This window comes from Salvelinus sp. IW2-2015, unplaced genomic scaffold (assembly GCF_002910315.2).
Source record: "Salvelinus sp. IW2-2015 unplaced genomic scaffold, ASM291031v2 Un_scaffold1885, whole genome shotgun sequence".
In the NCBI taxonomy this organism is placed as follows: domain Eukaryota; kingdom Metazoa; phylum Chordata; class Actinopteri; order Salmoniformes; family Salmonidae; genus Salvelinus; species Salvelinus sp. IW2-2015.
Genome location: NW_019943247.1, coordinates 89,082 through 98,686, shown reverse-complemented (window position 1 = coordinate 98,686; position 9,605 = coordinate 89,082). Strand labels below are relative to the sequence as shown.

At 45.4% G+C, this 9,605-nt stretch overlaps 1 non-coding gene across 1 annotated transcript in view; it reads left to right on the top strand.

Moving 5' to 3' along the window:
• Window positions 1–5,927, top strand: part of LOC112072305 (uncharacterized) — a 65,078-nt gene extending 59,151 nt beyond the window's left edge. The window contains exon 3 of the transcript XR_011476153.1: window positions 2,822–5,927. This is a non-coding gene — a transcript (uncharacterized protein). The remainder of the gene's footprint in view (window positions 1–2,821) is intronic.
• Window positions 5,928–9,605: the final 3,678 nt, after the last annotated feature.

The following is a 9,605-nucleotide window of genomic DNA, read 5'->3' as shown; positions in this document are numbered from 1 at the left end:
ATTATAGTGTTGGAGCTGGTTAACTGAGCTGGCTAACTGGAGCTGGCTAACTGGGCTGGGGTATAGTGCTGGAGCTGGCTTAACTGGAGCTGGCTTAACTGGGGCTGGGGTACAGGGCTGGCTAACTGGAGCCGGCTAATTGGGTCTGGTTATAGTGTTGAGCTGGTTAACTGGAGCTGGCTAACTGGAGCCGGGTATAGGGCTGGAGCTGGCTAACTGGAGCTGGGGAATAGTGCTGGAGCTGGATGCTGGTACTGGAGCTGCGGATATAGTGCTATAGCTGGCTAACTTTTGCCTGGCTAACTGGAGCTGGGGTATAGTGCTGGAGCTGGCTACTTTTGCTGGCTTAACTGGAGCTGGGGAATAGTGTGGAGCTGGCTAACTGGAGCTGGGGTATAGTGCTGGAGCTGCTACTGAGCTGGTACTAAGCTGGGGTATAGGGCTGGAGCTGGCTAACTTTAGCTGGCTAACTGGAGCTGGGATATAGGGCTGGAGTGGCTAACTTTAGCTGGCTAACTGGAGCTGGGTGTAGGGCTGGAGCTGGCTAACTGGAGCTGGGGTATAGTGCTGGAGCTGCTAACTTTAGCTGGCTAACTGAAGCTGGGGTATAGGGCTGGAGCTGGCTAACTTTAGCTGGCTAACTTGGCAGCTGGGATATACGGCTGGAGCGCTAACTTTTGCTGGCTAACTGGAGCTGGGTATAGTGCTGGAGCTGGCTAACTTTAGCTGGCTAACTGGAGCTGGGGTAGAGTGCTGGAGCTGGCTAACTTTAGCTGGTTAACTGCGAGCTGGGTATAGGGCTCGAGCTGGCTAACTGGAGCTAGCTCAACTGGGGCTGGTGTACAGGATGGAGCTGGCTTAACTGGAGCTGGCTAACTGGGCTGGTTATGGGCTGGAGCTGGGTTAATGGAGCTGGCTAACAGAGGAGGGCGTGCTATTTGGGGCTGGGGTATTAGAGCTGGCTAACTGGAGCTGGTAATATGGCGGCTGGCGGTATAGACGGCTGGTTAACTGGCACTGGCTAACGAGCTGATGAGGCGTATAAGGCGCTAACTGGAGCTGGCTAATTGGGCCTGGGCTATTAGAACTGGCTAACTGGAGCTGGCTAATTGGGCCTGGGCTATAGAACTGGCTAACTGGAGCTGGGATCTGGAGTGCTGAGCTGGCTAACTGGAGCGGGTATAGGGCTGGAGCTGGCTAACTTTAGCTGGCTAACTGGAGCTGGGCGTATAGTGCTGGAGCTGGCTAACTTAGCTGGCTAACTGGAGCTGGGGTATGCTGGAGCTGGCTAACTTTAGCTGGCTAACTGGAGCTGGGGTATGGCTGGAGCTGGCTAACTTTAGCTGGCTAACTGGAGCTGGGGTATAGGCTGGAGCTGGCTAACTTTAGCTGGCTAACTGGAGCTGGGATAGTGCTGGAGCTGGCTAACTTTAGCTGGCTAACTGGAGGCTGGGTATAGTGCTGGAGCTGGCTAACTTTAGCTGGCTAACTGGAGCTGGGTATTAGTGCTGGAGCTGGCTAACTTTAGCTGGCTAACTGGAGCTAGCTAACTGGGGCTGGTGTACAGGGCTGGAGATGGAGCTGGCTAACTGGGCTAGGGTATAGGGCTGGAGCTGGTTAACTGGAGCTGGCTAACTGGGGCTGGGGTATAGTGCTGGAGCTGGAGCTGGCTAACTGGGGCTAGGGTATAGGGACGATAGGCTGGAGCTGTTAACTGGAGCTGGCTAACTGGGGCTGGGTATAGGGCTGGAGCTGGTAACTGGAGCGGCTAACTGGGGCGTAGGGCGGATATAGCTGGCTGGAGCTGGCTAACTGGAGCTGGCTAACTGGGGCTGGGGTAGAGTGCTGGACTGGCTAACTGGAGCTGGCTAACTGGGCTGGGGTATAGAGCTGGTTATGGAGCTGGCTAATGGGGCTGGGGTATAGGGTTGGACTGGTTAACTGGAGCTGGCTAACTGGGGCAGGGTATAGGGCTGGAGCTGGTTAACTGGAGCTGGCTAACTGGGGCTGGGGTATAGTGTGCTGGAGCTGGCTAACTGGAGCTGGCTAACTGGGGCTGGGGTAGAGTGCTGGAGCTGGCTAACTGGAGCTGGCTAACTGGGGCTGGGTGTATAGAGCTGGTTAACTGGAGCTGGCTAATTGGGCTGGGGTATAGGGTTGGAGCTGGTTAACTGGAGCTGGTTAACTGAGCTGGCTAATTGGGGCTGGGTATAGGGTTGGAGCTGGTTAACTGGAACTGGTTAACTGGAGCTGGCTAATTGGGGCTGGGGTATAGGGTTGGATGGTAACTGTGAAGCTGGCTAGGCTGGTAGGTAATGGAGCTGGTAATGGGCTGGCAATAGTGGGGCGTGGTTATAGGTTGGAGCTGTCTAACTGGAGCTGGCTAACTGGCCTGCATTCCAGCCCCTGATCATGTTCACTGAGCTCTGACTTGGCAGTGTGTAATCTACTGTAACTGGGCCAGTTTCAGAGGCACACACACACACACACACACACACACACACACACACACACACACACACACACACACACACACACACACACACACACCACACACACACACACACACACCACCACACACACACACACACAAACACACACACACACACACACACACACACCACACACCACACACACAGGAGCGAGGGAAGAGATGGTGATAAAATATTACAATTTAATTTTGAATAATATTAACTGAAACAAATATTACAATGATTTAATTTATAAATAACTTTTTTCAATAGTGATGAATGTATGGGAATGTTTGGAGGGATGTTATTGATCCAAGACTAATACAATGTATTATTCTTTCTCTTTTCAGGGGAGATGTATTAATTTCAACCGTGTGCAGAACCGTTAGAAGACGAACACAAAGGAGAACRTCTTCAACATTCAAATATGTGTTTGAAGACTTAATATCCAGAAGACTATAAGTGTCCAAAACCACTATTCATTTGCTTCTCTCAGTATTGTGCTCAAAGTGGAATCTCTTTCTCCACGATGTCTCCTGTCATATCCAAAAGCATCTTACTTATAAGAACATTTTCATATTTCCATCCTTCCATAACAGGGATATAACTTTATATTTTTTTTAACTTGTCCTTTTTTTAACTTCACAAGAGGCCAAAGCAAATAAACAGTGCGGCACGAAACGTGGCCAATCGGATCTGGTTAGCTTTTTTTGTGCGCTCTAAAAGCTTAACATATTCTGACCATATTGCGCCTTCTGTGGAARACCTCATTTCATGGACACAGACGGAAGCTATCTTAAAAAAAAGAAACATGCAGAGCGAGAGAGAACGGGCGAGGCTGTGCCGTTAGCATGGCAGTAGCAATACTCCCAGAGGGCCTCGACACACAGTGCACAAGTCCATCGCCTCTTGGCAACATCTCGTCACAAAGCCTCTCCAACTTCTCTCCCTCCACTATCGTTGAAAGATGCCCGGCGGGACCCCCTTTGACTGCAGATCCTGTCATTTTAACACTGAGAAGTGCACACGCATGACAAACTGTGGACAGCCAGGACGCCCTAAGGTATTGGAAGCAGTAGCTAAGACATTGCCCTTTAGTTTTGTGAAGACACCTTTCTTTCATTATGCACTGGGGACAAGGGGAGTTACTAGAGCGTTATCCCACCGCGGGCCAGGCCAGAACAGGACAGCCCCTCTGACCAGACCACCACAACTCTCCACTCTGACTACTTTTGAGGGATGGACGCCTAAAGCCCCTGACATGGTGCTTGGCTGTGTTTCCCCAATGTTTTGATGCAATCTGCTGTATGCTCACTAAGGCGTACAACATCACAACCCATAAACCTGCCAGTCAGTCAGTTGAAGAGTTTTAAGATATAGATACAGCTGTCTCCCACTTCACTGCTACCCGTCCCCCTCTGTCTCCAATTCTCCAAGGGCCTCCCTGCCTCTCTCCAGTCTCAGCCCTTTAGCTTCGGCAGCAGAATATCAAAGTTTAATTAAAATAATTAAAGAGAACAGCAAGCAGCAGCCTGTGAAGATTTGATCGTCTTTTTTTTTTAAGCCTTTTGACATTGAATGACCTATAACTGTATGTGCATTATTTGGAGAGAAAGAGGCCATCCCATCCTGTCTCCTTGGTGACGGTTTGGTGCACCCTGGCTGTCCGAAACCCAAACGCAAAACCAAGGCAACGGATGCGACGGACGGATAAGTATTGTTCATTTGCAGAAATTACGTTACCAAGCCTCGCACGTGTCGACCCCACCACCAAAAAAAAAAGCGGTAGTTATATATGTATATATATATTTGTTGTAGATTTCTCAAGAGCGCTGTCATGACACCAATCCCAAAATGATGTCAGCGAGAGAGGAGCAYTGTGGGGGAGGAAAGGCAGCAGCTGAATAGAAAAGGCTCCAACGATCCAGTCACTTTGGATACAGTACTTCAGATGCAAAATGGATATTCGAGTCGAAACCTGACAAAGCGCGCCCGGTTTTGATGGGAACCAGTATAGACAATGACCAGTGGCTGGGTCAGTGGGATGTCTCTGTGCAACCAGGGAAGCTTATCAAATGACACTAAAAATAAGTTCAACAACCATCAAGTTTCAGGGGGAATGGGCCAGGATTTACACATTTGGTGGGCATGCGTGTGCACGAGACGGGTTGGGCGTGCACGAGACGGGTTGGGGCGCACAACGTCGTCTCTGACTTAATTATTCCTTTGTTTTGTTATCTGGGTGGACAGGAAGGGACAGGAATGACACTGATGGTCAGATACAATCCTTAGCAAACCGTGATATTATTTTTCATACACATTTTAGTCTCTTGTCTGATCTTCTGCACAACATTTTAGTAAGATAATCAGCTTCGTTTAAATGAACTGTAGAAGAGGATATTTAACAGTTTTTATATTTTCTTGTCACGTTACATCTGAGAGCACAGAGCTGCTATTAACCCGTACTAGTTAGTTATTTACATACCAGGCCAAACACAACTCTCCATCCTAACAACGCTTCACATTGGCTTTCGGTTCCCTCTCTTTCCCCTCTGCCATCTCCAAATGTTCCAYGGCGAGAACACATTTTTTACTCTTTATAAATAAAACATATTTATAGTATTGATATTTTAATATGACAGTGCCCTTTGCCAAATATGCCTTTACTTAAAAATATATTTATTTGTMATTTTTTTGCACTTTTTAATTTTGTTTTGTGCAATTCAATTGCGAGATGCCCAAAATYCCTCTTTTTTTTCAGCATAAGCTAAAAGTTGGTTTGAATAAAATAATTTTTATATAAACATTTTAAAACCCAATTATATCATAGTTTTTATTTCACATATGGAAGGCTGTAAATTCTGCTTATTTTTAGAATGGACATTTTTAGAAAACAAACAGCTAATAAAAATGCAAGTGTTAAAGTATGTGTTAGACTGTGTAATTTGATATAATTTATATCAGGATGTTTAATAATTACATTTTGCGATTTTAAAATCACCTCTGGTAGTTGTACCCGAATAATTTAAGTAGTCAACGATAAGCACATTATTCAATGCAATCATGGAGTATTTTTCTTATTTTCCAAAATATTAAAATGATGTTTATCCGTGGTTTAATTGTAGATTGTCTGTCCTCATGTCTGCATTTCCTSTATTATCATAGCACTTCAGGACAGGGCTGTACTACGGGCTTCAGTTACAGTACATACCAAGAAAAACAACTGTTCTCCAAACGTTGGTTTTGTCTCTGTGCTATATTCATTCATGGGTTGCATATGTTATGTACACTGTATTGGTTTGTTTCGTCGTTTTTTATACATTAAATCTTTTTTTCATTTATTTATCACAAATTTCTACTACAATCACCTTTTTTTTTTATGTGACTACAATTACCCATTGTGATGTCACAGTGATTGTCATGTGTTCGATTCATTATTAAACCTTCAACTGGAAACTGGTGCTCCCATGTTTACTCGGCTGTTCCTCTGCTATATAGCGAAGACATGGCCTGATACTATTTKAGTATGAGGGTGCTAAGGGCTATGTTTAATTGGGTCTGTACAGATTTATACGGGCCGACAGGGAATGTGATTAAATGCTGTATGTGGACAGAGATAGTGGACAGTGACCAGCCTCTCTCCCCTTGTAAAGCTTAACACCGGAGGCACCACACATACACACACACAYACACACACATACACACAAAATACTCCCAAGGACCACAATGCCCCAAAAAATAGGTTTTCCATTTAGTAAAAATATGTGCTTCTACACCTTCTGTTTTCACAACATTTGCATGCTGTGACGAGATGCCTGCTGTGTGTGTGTGTGTGTGTGTGTGTGTGTGTGTGTGTGTGTGTGTGTGTGTGTGTGTGTGTGTGTGTGTGTGTGTGTGTGTGGTGTGTGTCGGTGTGTGTGTGTGTGTGTGTGTGTGTGTGTGTGTGTGTGTGTGCGTGTGTGACGTGCGGTTTAACCATCTTGTGAGGACCAGAAGTCCCACAAGAATAGTAAACAAAACAAAATTGACCAAATTTGACCAACATTTTGTTAGTCCCCACAAGGTCAAATGCTATTTCTAGTGGGTTTAGGGTAAGGTTAGAATTAGTGTTAGGGTTAAATTATGTAAGGGTTAGAGGACTAGGGTTAGTTTTAGGGTTAAGTTAGGTTTTGGTTAGGGTAAAAGTAAGAGTACGGGTTAGGGTTACGAGTTAGGTGTAGGGTTAAGGTTAGTTAAGGTTAGGTTTAGGTTAAGGGTTAGGTGTTAAGGTTAGGGTAAGAGTACGGGTTAGGTGAGGGAAAATAGGATTTTGAATGGGACTGAATTGTGTGTCCCCACAAGGTTAGCTGTACAAGACTGTGTGTGTTGTGTGTGTGTGTGTGTGTGTGTGTGTGGTGTGTGTGTGTGTGTGGTGTGTGTGTGTGTGTGTGTGTGTGTGTGTGTGTGTGTGTGTGTGTGTGTGTGTGTGTGTGTGTGTTTGTGTGTGTGTGTGTGGAGAGAGAGACTGTAATCTCTCAACACTGGGTGATATGAGTACAGTCACACAGTAACTTACGTCTGCAAACGATCTATAGTACAAGCGTTGGTTTTATCAACAGCCTGTATCACTTTGCTTCCAGTTCCTGTGAAAGTTTTGGTGCCCTGTCACAGACACATGCTCGCACACATACACACACACACCACACACACACACACACACACACACACACACACACACACACACACACACACACACACACACACACACACCACACAAGACTATCACTAACTAAATCATCAGCAGCCAACATTACTGGAGTTAAGGGGGCATATTTTCATACGCTTTAACATTAAAAGTCTATATTTTCATACGCTGTTAAATATGAATCTGATCTTTTCATAAACTGCTTCATCAAAATGTCTGCTTAGCTGTTTATTTCCCTGATCCACAGCAGCAGTAACCACGGAAGGATTGAGCTCTATGAAATATTGTATGCATACTGTTCTAATACGTGTTTTAATATATCTATGCTGCAAAAGGTGACCTATCAAGTGCTGCTGTATGTCCGTTGGAATCCCTTTTAACAGTTACTATTGGTCATGTCCCATAATAGGATCGTCATATATTAGRAACTGCGTGGTTCCAGCCCTGAATGCTGATTGGCTGASAGCCGTRGTATATCAGAGCGTATACCACAGGTTACGTTGGTAACCAGTTTATAATAGCAATAAGGAACCTCGGGGGTTTGTGGTATATGGCCAATATATCACGGCTAAGGTCTGTGTCCATCCACGTTGCGTTGTGCATAAGAACAGCCCTTAGCCGTGGTATATTGGCCATATACCAACACCTCCAWKGGSCTTATTGCTTAATTATACAGTCTTATGTGTAGAATGATGTGCAACACAACTGTATAGAGCAGCTACAGTATCTTGCAGTATGCTTGAATAACATACGAACATACTGAGCCCATAACTTTAACAGAGTCCGTGTTTATTTAGACTTTTGTTGATCTGAATTGCTTTCTTCTGAATGACTCAGTTATTCCACTGGGCACAAAAATGGTCACATCAAAATGGACATCCTGTGTTGATTTCCTCTACCCCAACAGGTGTTGTCATTCCTACGCAAACGGCGGTCATGTCTTTCTTGTCAACAAGCTTCCTCCAGACCAGACCAATCATATATYTTACAGTCAAGAATGAGCCAGAGAGAAGTGACACGTTCGCCCGCTTAAACCAGACTGAATGTTGTGTTCAACTGTGAGAGCAGAGTGTCGTCTGTCTTTTAACCAAGACAGCACTTCTGACAACATACTACAACAAAGGTTCAAATGTCACCTTGCTCGTCATTTTGTGTTATACGTTTCTGAGGTCTAATCRATTATGAGGACACATGCTCAASTAAACAGTACAAATATGATAAAACAATATARAAAATATGTCATATTTAATATGATGCACTTCCTTTTCAACAACACTGGATGAATAAGGCTTGGAATGACTTATATGCTTGCTAAATATAATATAATCAAATTATTAAATGGCTCACTGTAAGATTTCACCCTCCTTATAACTGTAAAATACATATTTGTGTGTTCAGTATTAGAGGAAAATGTGTATTTTTCGAAATGTCTCTCTTGATCAAAACGTCTTCGTCGCTGTGAAAGTCTCGCAGAGCTCTAGCTTGGCTTCCTGAACTCGTTAGAATTAACGAATCATAATAATATTGAAAGTGTTTTTTTGGTTTAAAATCTATTAATTATTTTTGAGTTTATAATGGATATAAATCGATCTCTGAATGTGCTCCTGCTGCACTACGATATATGGATTGCTGTCATGTGCTTTGTCGGTGGTAGGGTTCCGCCAGGAGTTGATGGACAGTCGGAAGTGCGACTAAAACGGTAGGAGGGACTTCCCAGCTTCAAGTGGTTTCAGATTTCACATCCTACATCACACAGGCTCAGAAAATATACGACTGTGTCCGTGGGAACCAGGGTTACGGTTCAATGCAAGCCATTTCAAACTACGGTGGAAAATGTCGGTCAAAAAACGGAACCAGAACCTTAAGAGGACTTTACATCTAAGAGGTTTTTAAGGTGGATTTAAATACATTTGACAGACTTGAGATACATGACTACAGTTGTTCGTATGTGATTTACAGTTACAGTATTTAAATCTACCTTACTGCGCCACCAGGCCTCCCGGGTGGTGCAGTGGTCTAGGGCACTGCATCGCAGCGCTAGCTGCGCCACCAGAGACTCTGGGTTCGCGCACAGGCTCTGTCCCAGCCGGCCGCGACCGGGAGGTCCGTGGGGCGACGCACAATTGGCCTAGCGTCGTCCGGGTTAGGGAGGGTTTGGGGCCGGTAGGGATATCCTTGTCTCATCGCGCACCAGCGACTCCTGTGGCGGGCCGGCGCAGTGCGCGCTAACCAAGGTAGCCAGGTGCACGGTGTTTCCTCCGACACATTGGTGCGGCTGGCTTCCGGGTTGGAGGCGCGCTGTGTTAAGAAGCAGTGCGGCTTGGTTGGGTTGTGTTTCGGAGGACGCATGACCTTCGTCTCTCCCGAGCCCGTACGGGGGAGTTGTAGCGATGAGACAAGATAGTAATTACTAACAATTGGATACCACGAAATTGGGGAGAAAAGGGGGT